This window comes from Plecotus auritus (genome assembly GCF_963455305.1).
Source record: "Plecotus auritus genome assembly, chromosome: 7".
Taxonomy (NCBI): Eukaryota; Metazoa; Chordata; class Mammalia; order Chiroptera; family Vespertilionidae; genus Plecotus; species Plecotus auritus.
In genome coordinates this window covers 105,052,364-105,068,705 of record NC_137774.1, presented here as the reverse complement: position 1 = coordinate 105,068,705, position 16,342 = coordinate 105,052,364, and positions in this window count along the sequence as shown.

Genomic DNA, 16,342 nt, shown 5'->3' with positions numbered 1-16,342 from the left:
TATAATAAAGAGGTAATATGCAAATTGACCATCGCTCTAACACACAAGATGGCTGCCCCCATGTGGTCGAAGATGGCCACCCTCATGTACACACAAGATGGCCGCCACAAGATGGCCAGCAGGAGAGGGCAGTTGTGGGCGATCAGGCCAGCAGGGGAGGGCAGTTGGGAGGGACCAGGCCTGCAAGGGAGGGCAGTTGTGGGCGATCAGGCCAGCAGGGGAGGGCAGTTAGGGGTGACCAATCCTGCAAGGGAGGGCAGTTGGGGGTGATCAGGCCAGCAGGGGAGGGCAGTTAGGGGTGACCAGGCCTGCAAGGGAGGGCAGTTGGGGGTGATCAGGCCAGCAGGGGAGGGCAATTAGGGGTGATCAGGCTGGCAGGGGAGGGCAGTTAGGGGTGACCAGGCCGGCAGGAGAGGGCAGTTGGGGGCAATCAGGCCAGCAGGGGAGCAGTTAGGCATTGATCATACTGGCAGGGGAGTGGTTAGGGGCTGATCAAGCTGGCAGGCAGAAGCGGTTAGGGGCAATCAGGCAGGCAGGCAGGCGAGCGGTTGTGAGCCAGCAGTCCTGGATTGTGAGAGGGATGTCTGACTGCCCGTTTAGGCTCAATCTCAATCAGACATCTCTTGAGGGGTCCTAGATTGGAGAGGGTGCAGGCTTGGCTGAGGGACATACCCCCCTCCCCGTATGAATTTCATGCACTGGGCCTCTAGTTTATTATATAGAAAGAGATCTTTATCGTGTTTATCTTTGTGTGAATTTTTTAGGTAAGACATAGAAAAGGTATATATAAAAAAATGTGTAAAATAGACTACATGTTAATTTGAAATTATTGTATAATCAAAATGACATTTAGGTCATGACCAGGTGGCTCATTTCGTTGGAGCATCAACCCATACACCAAAAGTTTATGGGTTCAATTCCTGGTCAGGACACATACTAGGTTGTGGGTTCTATTCCCTGGTCATGGTGCATGAGGGAGGTAACAGATCCATGCTTCTCTCTCACATCCATGTTCTCCCTCTTTCTCCCTTCCTCTCTTTAAAATCCTTGGGTGAGGATTAAAAAATAAGCATTTAAAGGAAAAAAAGACAAACAATTGATTCAAAGAATATACTTTTACAGATATAAATGGCATATGTATGTCACATATATTTATGAGTATAAATTAGTATAAAAATGTCTACAGTATATAAAAATCAAACATTATAACCAAATTTAGAAAAATTGGGCAAAATATTTAAACATGAATGGCTATAATCATGGTAAAATATATTTAACCTCATTAGTAGTTCTAGAAATTAAAATAAAAACTATATCATTTTTTCATATGTCATATTGCCAAAAAATTTGCAATGCAACATGTTGAAGAGGCCATTGGGAAATAAGAACTCAATTATTGTAAGTTGTATAAATTGCTACAGCTACTTAGAAAAACAATATAGCAAAATATACTGAAATTGAAAATGCACATACCTCGACCTAGCATTGCTATTTTTTAGGATATTCTGCGAAGAAACTTCCATACAAGTAGACAATTCCAGGGAGCTATAGTCTAGTACTGTTTGTAATAGAAAAAACTTGGATACCACACAAATATTCATAATAAATGATGGTATATTCATTAAGTGGGATACTGTATACAGCAGTTAAAATAAATATCCTAGACTACATCTAAAATATTCAACTTAGATTTGCAAAATATAAAGTAGAAAGAAACAAGATACATTTTATGTATAGTATAATATCATTAATAAATTTTAAAAATTACATGAAATAAGTTTGTGTAGTGTTTCTGGATACCTACTCAGGTAGTCAAAATATGAAACCAGGTGCAAGTTATTTACATTACTTATGATGGATATGAGAGAATGGCAAACTCAGTCAACAGAGCCAAATATCAACAGCACAATGATTGAAATTTCTTTTGAGAGCCAAATCTTTTAAACTTTAACTTCTAACGCCACTTCTTCAAAATAGACTCGCCCAGGCCGTGGTATTTTGTGGAAGAGCCACACTTAAGGGGCCAAAGAGCCGCAGTTTGCTGACCACGGGTCTATGATACCTTATTCTTAATCCCCCTCCTCCCTCTCAAAAGCTTTGAAACCACTAATGTTTTGTCTTAATATTACTTTTTTTTTTTGACTGGGGATTCCTTAAGTATTTTTAGTTAACAACATAAAGGAAACATTGTTTTACAGTGGATGGGATAAGAGGCCTCAGATTACAGAAAAGCCAGCCCTTTCCACCCTCAGGATCTGAGTGTCCCATTGGATAGCATCTCCTCTCCTAGCACCCAGGAGCACCACCTGCCAATTGCTACATTGTATGAAGAAGGCATATTTCTGAACCTGCATCCTTGATTACACATGGGTTGTTCCTAAGTGTACCTCTTCCCTATTGTAGAGAATGGACTTTTAAATTTCTTTATCTTCTTATTTTAAGCTTGAGCTACTTTTCTCCTCTGTTACAGTTTAGTGCCTTATGAAAACTTGATATTTTCTCTCGGCAGACCTCAAACTGTAGCACCTTACGAGCTAATTAAATGCACCAACTTTTGCTTTACTTTTCTATCCATAGCTTATGTCCAGGTAAACTACCAGGCTCAAATCTAGGCATGGTTTCATTTTCTGGGTACATTTGCATGCTGAACACAAAATTGACCCTGAAGCTAAACAGTGTTTTACAGGGTGTCAGCACTGCATCAGGGTTACTTTGTGGGCTCTGGGGTAAGATGGTTTGGCTCAACCTCTGACAGATTGTGACACATTAAGCATGTTACTTAATCACTTTAAACCTCAATTACCTCATCCATAAAATGGGGATCACAATAGTAACTACCTCAAAGATTGCTGTGAGAATTAAATGAGTTGCTAAGCATTTACTGGTGGTCTTAGTGCATGGCATACATTCAATAAATGTTAATTATTGTTTGTTTGAAAGCTTGGGGATTCTAGCATGGTGTGGTATGGTATTGACTGTATTCAGGCTCACAGTACTTGGTTAGTTGTTCATTCCTTGTAACTAAATCACCAGAACATATTCAGACTATGCAGCTCCAATAGTGACAAATGAAATAGGGATACTTTTATACACAGTAAGATGAATACCTAGGAATAAATGACATTGAGCAATTAAAACAACAAATTCCATGCAAATGAGTGCCTTCAAAATTATTCCAAAGCCTAATCATTTTATTTTTTAATAGCAATGTACAGTTCTGCATTTATCGCCGAAGGGGATTCCTGAAACGCATTGTTCCACTCAAAAGGAGCCTAGGTTTCTGAATAGGACATTATAAACCTGATTTCAACAGATTGAAAACAAGATGTGACAAGCAGTTTGACACTGGCCCTCAGCTAATTTCCGCTATTTGTAAAGGGGCACATCTGAATGGAAATAGCTCTGCAGAATGGATCGGTGTATAGTTGAGGCCATGTCAGTCCACACATAAAACCACAGTACAGGGGAAAATAAGCAGCCATTGATTTCCTGTGAAAGCACGCTGAGCCTGGGGAAAGCAGCCAATACGGGGCACCAGCTGCTCTCTGCTGGAAATCCTTTGTGGAAGGGTATGAGGAATGGGAGAGCGCTAGAGAAAGCTGGTGGATATAAAAAGGAAAAACACACACATACACATACATACACCAGAACTCAGGATGGAAGGGGTGGGGATGCTTGAGCCAGGCTTCATTCCTCAAACTAAGCATGTTCCTTTCTCAGAAAATGAAGTGGGTGGGAGAGCTGCTTCAACAAACCCTACCTTTATTTATGCAACACGTTGGGAACTGTTCCAATGGGAATTTCTCATGCTCTTGCACGTTCCCTGAATTCTGTTGGTGAGTTCTTGTTTTCTTTAAACTGCTCTGATCTAATAAGTATTTGCCTCAAAACCGGAACAAATACTCTGTGTGATTGCAAGTCCTCATTTACATAATTGCATTATGACAATCATTTTAGGAGAATAATAAATGAGGCATATTTTGATGTTGGCTGGCTCTGATGCAAAAAATACTCCCAGATTCCTTTCTGAGCACCTCCATGACAATTTTGCTGAGTTAATGAGACTAAAAATCTTTTGCAACTTTGGACAGTGGGCAATCATTCCTTGTTTCCAATTCAGACACTCCAAGGAGTGTGTCTTACAATGTAATCAAGTATTCATGAAGGTGTTCCAAGGAAGTACTAAGCAATAAGTTGTTGATGTCCTTTGAAGTATAAAATATTTGGCAGTGTTTCTCCTTTATGAATGTTAGCTGTGAACATTGCTATGGGGGAGAAAACAGCATTTCCCCCCCAAAATGTTTAGTTACCTGCCTAGAGGGTCATTGGGAAAATATGGATTATTCCAAGAGATGGAATTGGTCTATGATATAAAAAATAGCAAGCCATTAGAGAAAAATGCAATTTTAAAAAATAAAAAATAAGACAGCTTATATAAGAATATTTAAGACATGTTGAATTTTGCTATATTTCTATTTTTAACGGTGTGCAAATAAGTTATTTCATTAATAAATTTAAGAAAGTTATTTATCTGTAGCTTAATTATAGGATTTTTTAGATATAGGGGCAGTTTTTAAAATAAAGTATTTTTATTTGTTTGTATTTTACCAATAATAAATGTCATTTCTCTTGAAAAAAATGAGCCAAAATTTAAAATTTTACTTAAAACATAAAAAGTTAGTTAAGCAACTTACTAATATAAACAAATTGCCTTGAAAATATATAATATACAATGCTTTTTAAGACTCAGGGTCAATCAACCATCTGTATCTAACATGTTAATGACAAATTATTATTCATTTTCTTCAAGAGACCTGCCACATCTCCGTATGGAAGCTTTTTTAAAATAATATATTATAAAATATAAGTAGGCCATTTCACTAAAAATATTTTGAAATGCAAATGTTTCATTAAATCATCTTGGTTTTCTTACTAACCTATGCAAATAAGTCAAATTTATCTGAAGAAATATCATGGTCACTTTCACACGTTTCTCTTTTTATCCCATCTGACTTGAATTCTCCTTTCTATAATTCCCTTCCTCAACTCTTATTATCTTTAATGTAGAGACATGACATGCCTGCAGGTGGTTCAGGAGCTGGGAATTGTCTCCCATTCCTAGGCCTGCAGAGGCTGAGCTAAGCCAGCTGCATCATTGATAATGCAGGGAAACATTGATTGCCTGATGTGCTATGAATAAATACAGCTTGATCATAGGTCCTGTATCCAGGATGTGGATATTGACTGAATAAGTCAGGTTTTAGAGATCAGCTGGTGGCTGTGAATCCTAGAGAACACAAGTTTTGGCCTATAACCAGAGACCACCACTAAACAGATTGCAATTTAGCCTTTAAATAAAATTAAAGTACCATTTTATAGTCTCAATCAGCAGAGTAGGAATGGATCTTAATTCTTTTTATTCTCATGTTTTACATCCTGTTAGTTTGCAATTAATGGATGATTTTAACCATGGGGTATACAGGCTATTTGAAATTCTGATTCTAAGAAGGTCAAGAACTTCCTGTGGGCTGCAAAGAGCTGAATTCTGTGAGGTTCTGAATTCCACAACATGAAATGGAACAGTTCCCACATCAAAGTTATATCGACAATAAGGGGAGGTCAAAAGTCTGACAATAATTAATTAAGAGCCAGCATCCTCCCCAATAATCTGAAAAAACAACAACCCAATATACTTTACCTAGAAATAATTACTCATCCAAAAAAGTAGTATTTTTATAATTCACCAAATATCTCAATAATAACTCATTTTAAAAATCCATAATTACCATTTCTTATTATTTTTTAATTTTTATTTATTTTTAACACAATTTTTTCCATCACCATTTTTCCTCTATGTCCTCTTCCATTCCACCCCCTACAATCACTGCACTGTTGTCCATATCCATGAGTTCTCTCTTTTTTTTTTTTTTTGCTCAATCCCTCTACCACCACCCCAACACTGCCACCCCCAGCAGAGTTATCAGAGCTGTTTGCCTGCTTTCTATGCATGGGTCTATCTTCAGCCATTACACCCTGAATGCACCTGATCTCTTCTTGTTTATTTCTTAACTAGAGGCCCAGTGCACGAATTTGTGCATGGGTACTGGCCAGCCAGGGGAGGGGCCCCGGGCAGTTGGCGGGCCAGCCCCACCCCCTGTCAGGGTATGGAGGGCCAATTGGGGGTGGGGCCAGCTGGGGGGAGGGTCCCCTGGGCAATTAGTGGGCCAGCCCCACCCCCTGGTCGAACTCCCGGTTGAGGGGACAATTTGCATATTACCCTTTTATTATATAGGATGCATCTTCAATATTCCATGTATGATTCTTTTTATTCTACTTGAAAACTATACCTAAAGTTTCCTTAGATACCTTAGTTTCCTTAGTTTCCAATGCTAGTCTTGAATTCTTTCAGACGATCTTGGTCTGAAAATATTATTAGTGCACCTTCTTTGTTGAAAGACATTTTCTCAAGTAAAGGAAAATTTAGATAAACACTTATTTTTCTGGCAGCAACTTAAGGATATCAGCCTTTCCTCCTAGCCCAGTACAGCTCTGACTCCCAAGTGACAGCAGCTTCTCAATATCCCAGAAGTGCTGACAAAAGTAACCTTGAAACCATGGCTCAAGTGAAGCTTGAATCCTTCTCCAGATCCAGGCCAGTAATTCATTGTAAACTTATCGCTTTCTGCAGCCTTAAATAATTTTCAGTTGTGCCTAACTTTTATAGTTGTCTTTAGTGAACGTGCCAACCCAGTTTCTTACTCTGCTATAACAGAAGTTGTAGTTCCAATCCCCATTTAATGGACCCAAACACTGTGCATATATTCAGTTAATGTTAGTGTGCAGTTTTGTTTTTCTTTTTTGCTCTTCTAAATAATGTCTCAACTTATTCAATTTCCTTAGAATTTTTAAATGCTAAATTATATTTTTCACATGCCTTTCTTTTTAATATTTCTTCTGATTTCTGGCTTCATCTAATTAGAATCATTATTTTTACTACCTAGTTTTCCTTACATCCATCTTTGGGTTACTAAATGACTTAAACTGTTCATGGGGGAGAATGTTGTAAGAGCCACAAAGCCATACATTGGCATGGGCACTTCATCATCAAGAGATAAAAATAAAAAAAGGAACTTAATGAGATAGAAACCAGTAATGATATAGGGATGATCAATATATTAAATATTGATTCTTTAAAAAGCTAATAAAACAGATATAGCCCCAGAAAGATTACTCAAAGAAAAAAATGATTCATATATAAAAAATATTAAGAATTTTTAAAAAGTAGGTACAGGTGATGCAGAAGTTATAAAGAAAAAAGTGGAAATTATGAACACTTTTATGCCAATACTTTTGATGATTTGAATGAAATTAATATATTTCTAGGACAGTATATCTTGTCAAAGCTGATTCTGAAAGAAATATAAATTCTGCATGCATTGCTTAAGAGTTCCCATACAGAAACCAAGAATCTAAAGGTTTAAAGACAAGTTATTAATATTCTAAGGAAACAATATTTTTAATCTTATAGCGATTCTTTTTATTTTATAATCTTGAAACCAAACTTTGAATTCTGACAAGTATTGGTGATGATGAGAAGTGGAAACTATTAACACACTGCTACTGGAGTATATACACTAACATATATATTTTGCAAAAGCTGAACATGTGCAGTTAAATTCCTAGCCATATATTCTAAGTAGAGCTTCTTCAAATCTTATGAAGTTTTTATTGGGACCTTGTACACACACCTGCATGGAGATAAATGTCATAAAACAATCATTACTCTTATTATATCTAATGTTTTAATATTTTTAGTTCTGTTCTATAATATTTTCATAAAATTTTGGTTACATATTACTAAATTGATTTCATATTTCATTGATGGTTTTCAAATCTCATTTTGAATAACACCACTAGAGAAACTTGTACTAAAGAACATTACATGTACAAAATACTATTAATACCATTTATCAAAATAGCAAAAATACGCAAAAAATTCCAAATGTCAATCAATAATTAGATATGTAAATAAATGCTAGATAGCTATATAAATGGAACATTATAAATCAGTTTAAATGATGTAAATACCATTGCACACATCAATAAGAATGAATCTTAAAATATAATACTGAGTTAGAACAACAAATAATAAGAGAACACATATTGAATAATTTCATTAACGTCAAGTGTAAAAACAGATAAAAATAGGTAATAAATGGTATAAGAAGCACAAGTTTCTTAAAACATTTCCCTCTTGTAGTTTTGAGATTTCAAAAATTCTAAGCACAAAGTTTGATTCCACAGGTTACTGAATTACTGCAAGTTGAATTCATATCCTTGGAATATTTCTTATTTTAAAGTTAGAATGATGTAAGAAAGAATGGGACTTAAAAAATTGGGATGTAGAGGTCTTAACAGATTCCATGACGGTGAGCTAATTATTTTAGTTACAATGTTTAGTACCTTGATATTGAGCCAACTGACACTCAACAATTTCAGATGATAAAATCATTAGTATGAGATAAATGAAAAAATATAAGGGGAATATATGGCTAACTTCATATCTTCCACATTATTTATGAATTCCTGGCTTTAGTCTTCCATTAATTATTTGCAAATATCTCCTATCCATGTTTGTTTGTTTTTAATATATTTTTTATTGATATCAGAGAGGAAGGGAGAGGGAGAGAGAGAAACATCAGTGATGAGAGATCATCATTGATCAGCTGCCTCCTGCACACCCTACACTGGGAATCGAGCCCACAATCCGGGCATGTGCCCTGACCACAGAATCGAACTGTGACCTCCTGAGTTATAGGTTGGCGCTCAACTACTGAGCCATGGCTGGCTGGGTATACCCATGGTTTTAATATGTCACTTCACAACAGATTTTGAGGAAGAGATGGTATAACAAAGTAATAAATGAAATGTTAATAATGCCTGTTATTAGCAACAATTTACTTACCCCTATTTAGATATTAAACTTCTTGACCTCTTAGAAGGTTTTTCTGAACACGAAATAAATAAGGCATGAGTATAGAAATAAAAAATAAAAATTTTTAAGGCTTTTTAAGACCAGCAAGGTGAGTTCACCTGTGTGTTGAAGAAGTGCCCATATCACTTTATGCCATGTAGAAAATGATCCCAGGGTCAGAAGCAAGCTTATCTTTCTAATACATTGGAGGTCAGAAAGGAAGCCACAAGGACAGCAGTTAGGATGCATGTTGTCGCCTTAGTCTCAGTAAAGATATTAATGTGTATTTGAAATTTATATTTCTGAGAATAGACTGCTATCCATAGCTTAATTGGGCTGTATTTGTTTTATGTTTTGTATTTCTGTGTGGGTGAACATCAAAGTCAGGTCCTTGAGGGTTAGGTCAGGCCAGCTGCAAGATGACTGGCTTGGTGTGTCAGAAAAGTTAACTGCAAAGAGCCACATAAACCTTTAATGTCATTGTTTCAAAGAAACCAAATAAAACTAAATTGTACATAAATGTCGACTGTGTCACGCTCATCTCTGTGCTTAACCTTGGCAGTGAAAAAAATTGGATATTCTGATTTACCACTGTATAAGAAATATATAAAATAATCATAAGGTAGAACAAAAGCCTCAGAGAAGCTCATAAAAAATTGATTTTTTTCTCTGTTAGCTATCACTTTGAAATATGAGCCCCTCAGTGAAATATTGATGGACAGCTTTTTTAGTCATGTGGTCATTGAAGACAATGATATCAGGAGTCATAAGGATTAAAACTTAGCTTAAATTTTCTGTGCCCTTTTTTCTCTGCTCAAGAATACATAGTATATTTCATCAATATTTTTTCATTAATAGAGAATGCTCCCCTCTTCTGATCTTACATCATCTCTCTGAATAATATATCTAATTTGTGCCCTTACTCTTCCTACTCATATTGCCTGCTCCCAAATAAATCAGAATGTAATTATAAATTTTTGAGAATTTTTATCACATTTATATTTTCAGTGCTTAGCATAGTGCTTAGTATAAAGCAGGTATTCAATAAATATCTACTAACCTAAGGGTCAGCAAGCTTTTTTCTGTAAAGTCCAGTTTGTAAATATTTTAGGCTTTGCATGATCTCTGTCACCATACTCAACTCTACATTTGTAGTGAGAAAGCAGCCCAAGACAATACATAAATGAATGGGAATGCCTGTGTTCTAATAAAACTTTATTAACAGATATGGGAAATGGGCTAGATTGGCCCATGAACTGTTATAAATTGTTAGTAACAAAAAATAACTCCTTAACTTAAAGAAAGAAAAGATCACATTAGTAATTTAAAGGATCTTTTACAAATATTTAAGGATTAATTAATGAAAAAAACAAAGACAAGAAGTGGTGATATAAAAATGTCAGTTTTCTGGAATTATAATATCAAAATTCAATAAGGTATATTTTGCATACTCAAAGGCAGGATGCCTAAATAGTGATAACTAAACACTGAGCAGATCCACGAGCGTTGAAGGAGGACATTAAGCCACTTCTTGAGAAGAGAGAGGTTATATGCTATTCAGGTTTTTTAAAAAATATATTTTTATTGATTTCATAGAGGAAGGAAAAGGGAGGGAGAGATAGAAACATTAGTGATGAGAGAGAATCATTGATAGGCTGCCTCCTTCATGCCCCACACTGGGGATCAAGCCCTCAACCCAGGCATGTGCCCTGACTAGGAATTGAACCATGACATTTTGGTTCATAGGTTGATATTCAACTGCTAAGCCACATTGGCTGGGCTAGTCAAGTTAAAAAAAAGAAAAGAAAAGAAAAGAAAAGGTTTCCTGGTCTAAAACTGGCAGAGAATGAACAAATTGAACAATGAGAGAACAATAAATTATTTAAATATAATTTTGTGTGAATTTGTGACCTCTTCTTTTCAGAATTGCTCATAAAGCGGTTGCCAAATTATGTAAAATATGCTGAGAAGACTTGCTCCAGTAACATTCCAGAAAATAGTCTGTAACATCCATGGTGAATACAATTGTTAGTTATCCCCATGCATCACATTCTTCTCAGTAATGACATTTTAACAGGTTCCAAAAGCCATGCATTCTCTTCTACATTTTTAACTTAGGCGTGAATATGCTCAGTTTTAAGTGGCTTTGGCCAAATAGCCCAGATTTTAGCAAAATATCTGCATTCTTTCTTTGGAGAAGAACTATAGATGGCTCTTTTTGGAAGTGATAAAACTATGGCAACAAAGAAAGTATATCGTCTTGTCCAGTATCCTATTACTAACAGCAGATTACACATTATATAAAGAAGACATAAGGAAGGCCAAGAGACATATGAAAACATGCTCAAAGTCACTAATCATCTGAGAGATGCAAATCAAAATGACAATGCCTACCATCTCACACCTGTCAGAATGGCTATCATCAACAAGTCAACAAATGACAAGTGCTGGCGAGGATGCGGAGAAAAAAGAACCCTCTTGCACTGCTGATGGGAATGCAGACTGGTGCAGCCATTGTGGAGAACAGTATGGAGTTTCCTCAAAAAACTAGAAATGGAACTCCCATTTGACCCAGTGATCCCACTTCTAGGAATATATCCCAAAAAACTTGAAACACCAGTCAGAAAGAATATATGTACCCCTATGTTCAGAGTGGCACAATTTATCATAGCTAAGATTTGGAAACAGCCTAAGTGCCCATCAGCAGATGAGTGGATTAGAAAACTGTGGTAAATCTACATAATGGAATACTACGCTGTGGTAAAAAGGAAGGAATTCTTATCATTTGCAACAGCATGGATGGAACTGGAGAGCATTATGCTAAGAGAAATAAGCCAGTCAGAGAAAGATAAATATCACATGATCTCACTCATTTGTGGAATATAATGAACAACATAAACTGATGAACAGAAACAGATCCAGATACAGAGAAGCATCGATCAGACCGTCAAACCTCAGAGGGAAGGTAGGGGAGGGTGGGGGTAATGGGGAGAGATCAACCAAAGGACTTGTATGCATGCGTATCAGCCTAACCAATGGACACAGACACCAGGGGGGTCAGGGCATGAGTGGGAGGGTGGGGGGAGGGGCAATAGGGCAATAAAGACACATATGTAATACCTTAATCAATAAAGAAAAAAAAAGACAGTCTAGGTGGCAGCTAGACATTTCCTGGGGATGCTGTACAGAGACTTGACACATCAGAAATGTTCTAACCTTGATACATGTCACAATCAGGGCACACTGAGATTTTCTTATTTCCCAGGTTGATGCAAGTAGACTAGAAATTTGGTCACTTACAGCATAAAGATGGGACAGCAGAAGATCATGCAATCTTTGATAAAATAATCTGTAAGGGCAAAGTGACCTTTGTGCAGAGAAGAGAGTTTGCCAGAGCTTCTTCAGTTCCAAGTAAACTATTTGCTCCAAATGTAACTTTTCATGGGTAGTCTGCATGTATATATGTTTATATGAAATAGAGACTTGAGCTGCTTTCAGCTTCAAATTAGCATTAATTATCCTTTGGATAATTTTAGGACGTCAGGGAGATAAATGCAGATGGAAAGGAGAACAATAGTGATAACCTAGAGATGAGAGATCAAAGTCCCAATTAAGGGAAGTTGGGCAGAGGTATAAAACTGAATCCTTTTGTTGAACATGTTAGAGGGGGAAAAGGGTGACAGCTTCAATATATGTGAGTTCAGGAAGCATGTACCTCTTTTTGAGGGCTTCTCCATCATTCTACCTGTGTGTGTGTGTGTATATCTCTGTGTGTGTGTATATCTGTGTGTGTGTGTATGTTTGTGTGTGTGTGCGCGCGCGCCCGTGTCTCTCCCTCCGCCCCCGTGCGTATGCTGTGGCCTAGGAAAGTGACATTCTCTAGATTTCCCCAATGAGTTTAATTCCCATATAGTTGCCATCTCTGAAATAAAATCTGGAAGAGCTATGTACCTCAAAAATGCCTACAAGACAGACAGTTTGGCTCTAAAAACTGCTACTTTATATAATGTAACTTCTTTAGTACTTTAGTAATATAATTTAGGTTAATCATGAGAGTCACAAAATATTTTCTAATTCCTACTTTTATAATTAACATGGGATTAAAGTTTACAACTTAAATAATTAGTGTATGTGCTAACACTTCTTTTGACTAAAGAACAATATTTTAAATAGTAATCGTGTGATAATCAATGCTATAAAAATTTTCAGGATTAATTAAAAATTTTCATAATGAACAATTATAAAAGAATAATGAATAGCAACTTTCCAGGTATAATTCAATTTAAGTAAAATATTTAACATGTGAACTGAAAGTTGTGCATTTCAAAGATAAGTAGTATAAATCATTTTTGTATTCTGTTTCACTATTTTTAATTTACATTTTATTTTTCAATTACAGTTTACATAAAAAAAGAATATGAATTGTTGTTAAAATAACAGTTTGCATCTTGTAGGCAGAATTGTTTCCATGGATTCTCTCTTCTGAATATAAGTGGCCATTCATGACTCTCGAGGGACTAGGACTTGCAAAACACTATTTTGTTCATCTAAAAATGGTTTGCTAGAAATCATGTAAAGCAATATATGAAACCCTAATATTTTCTTGGATAAGTTTTGGCATGAGGTCCTGTGCATATTAAAATAATTGAAGCTGAAACAAAACAAAAAAGAAAGTCATATACTTTACAAAGCGTTCCCCCTGATATTTTCAGTACTTACCTGGAACCATATATAGTTACCACAATCTTATTAACTATATTCCCTATGCTGTACTTTACATTCTCATAACTTTTATAACTACAAATTTGTACTTTTTAATGTCTTCACTTTTTTCATCCAGTCGTGCAACCTCCATCCCCTAGGTTAACCATTAATCTGTTCTCTGTACTCATGAGTCTTCTATTTTGTTATTAATTAATTTTGTTCTTTAGAGTCTACATATAAGTGAAATCATATGGTATTTGTATTTCTCTCTCTGGCTTATTTCATTTCCATAATACCTTCTAGGTCCATCCATGCTATTGCAAATGGTAAGATTTCATTCTTTTTATGGCTAAGTCATGTTCCATTGAATATACGTATGACCACTTTTTTTTATCCACTCTTATTGATGGGCACTTGGGTTGCTTCCATATCTTAGCTATTGTAAGTAACACTGCAATGAACATAGAGGTGCTTATATGCTTTTGAATTAGTGTTTTGGTTTTTCTTTGGATATATACCCAGAAGTAGATTCACTGGGTCATAATTTTTAATTTTTTGAAGAACCTTTATACTGTTTCCACAGTGGCTGCACTAGTAGCATTCCTCATAAATGGGTGCTGAACTTTGTCAAATGCTTTTTCTGCATCTATTGATATGATCATATTCTATTTCACTATTTAATCTTTAACTGCAAGTCAAAACCTTAAGTGGGACATAGAAAGACAGAATTGATATGTCAAAATTAATATTTATTTATATTAATTATCAGTTTTCTAACAATTTTTATTTAGAATCAACAGTTTGAACACAGAAATGTGTAATATCACGAAGGTAGAGATATTGAAGTCTACGCAAGGTTGAACAGTTTTGAATCATTACAAACTTACTCTCCAATTCCTGTGAATACTTGAGTTCACATCTTTCAGGGCTGGTATAGGATAAGAAGAGTTGCCAAATTGACTCCAAGGTAGAACACACTTTTTTTTCTATAGAATAAGTAATAAAAATGTGTAAGTTTGAAGGTGAAATACATACTATTAAAACTCAACAATAACCAAATCAACTGTTTAGAACTTACATCAATAAAATTTTTTTTAGGAAGAATATTAAAATATCTGGTGTATGGCCTAATGAAACGGAAATTGGCTTTTGATTAGGTTACTGTGGCTTATAAATTTTTTAGACAAGATGCACACCTCTTTATTGGGCCCACTAAGGTTGACTTGTGAAGGAGGTGATTACAAAATCTTGCATTCTGCAGAGGTGGCTGTTTCACTAAAATTTATTAGCTCTGCCTAGCAAAGTGCCAGATTTAAGTTAAAAGAGACATCCCCAGAAACTGTGGGCTTTGATATCTGTGAACTGGAATTTTATATCACAAATTACTAGCTAGGTGATCAATATATGGGTAATTGTTTTAAATCATTTAAAATCATTTACATTATATCACAAGCTTACTTTCTTAAGTGGGGAGAATATGAATACATATACATATGTGGTGATAATTGGTGACAACAAAAATGTTTGTCCAATGAACACCAATAGGAATAGAGGTAAGATAAAGCTAAGATAAAGAAATAAAGATGATTTTGGAAGACAAATCAGAAATGTACTCTTCCTAATTGACATATAGACAAGAAATAGAATATTATTTATATGTGTGTGTCTAAGGAGAGAGTCCAATGAATAGTTTTGTAGTCTGAGCATACATTAGGTTTACATGCTCTTAATGGTTGCTCCACAAATGTGTGTAAGGCTGAGCATTTTCACCATTTAAACAGCATGTTCATATTTTGTGATCTCCAATCAGAAGGAAATTTAAGCTGCTCTGTGTATCCACATTATTTGGGGGCAATTTATATTCAGAGCTGTAAGTTTTTTATACTTAAGATCTTTTATTGGAAAAGATGCATCCCTTTGTTTATGAATGTACTGACAATCATAGAAACAAGCAGTCCATCCCAAAAGGAGTGTGCTGACCAGAATGTATAATTTCTCTCAGATGCTCCAACTAGAGTCAGAACATTAGTAATTTAAACCTGACTAGATGGAGTTCTCAACTGTTTTTCATAATGGACCTTCAGAGAGGATCTGAAATTTCATAACAACTTGAGTGATGATTCCAAGTTCTTATTGTAGAGAATAAAAATTCATTAATAACTCCCAAATCTTCTAAAGCCAACCCACAAATATTTTCTTCATGAGTTGCTGTTGTTAACAATGGGACAAAAGCCTTATTTTCTAGTGATATCAACATGAGTATAATTTGGGTCAAAAATTATCCACAGAACTTACATTGTACACCCTATGCCTCTTTAGGATTTGATATTTGTTGTCGTTAACAACCTTGAAAATTTCGAACCCAATTTTCCCCGTGTGTTAAAGACACATACATCCAGGTCCAGGTCATGGAAAGCTCATTTTAGATTCTCATAAAATAGAATTAAGAAAGATGTTACAGTTTAGGTTTGAAAAATGGTTATCTATTAAACTTAAAGAAAATGAAGAAGTAAAGCAAAATTTAAAAACAAGTAACACTCAACCTTGATTAGAATGTTTCTTTGGTTACCATGTTCTTCCGAACACTCTATGAGTAGGGTAAAATCAAGATATCTTCATTCAACACCCTCACAATCAGCTCGACTTAAGTGGAAGTTTCATTAC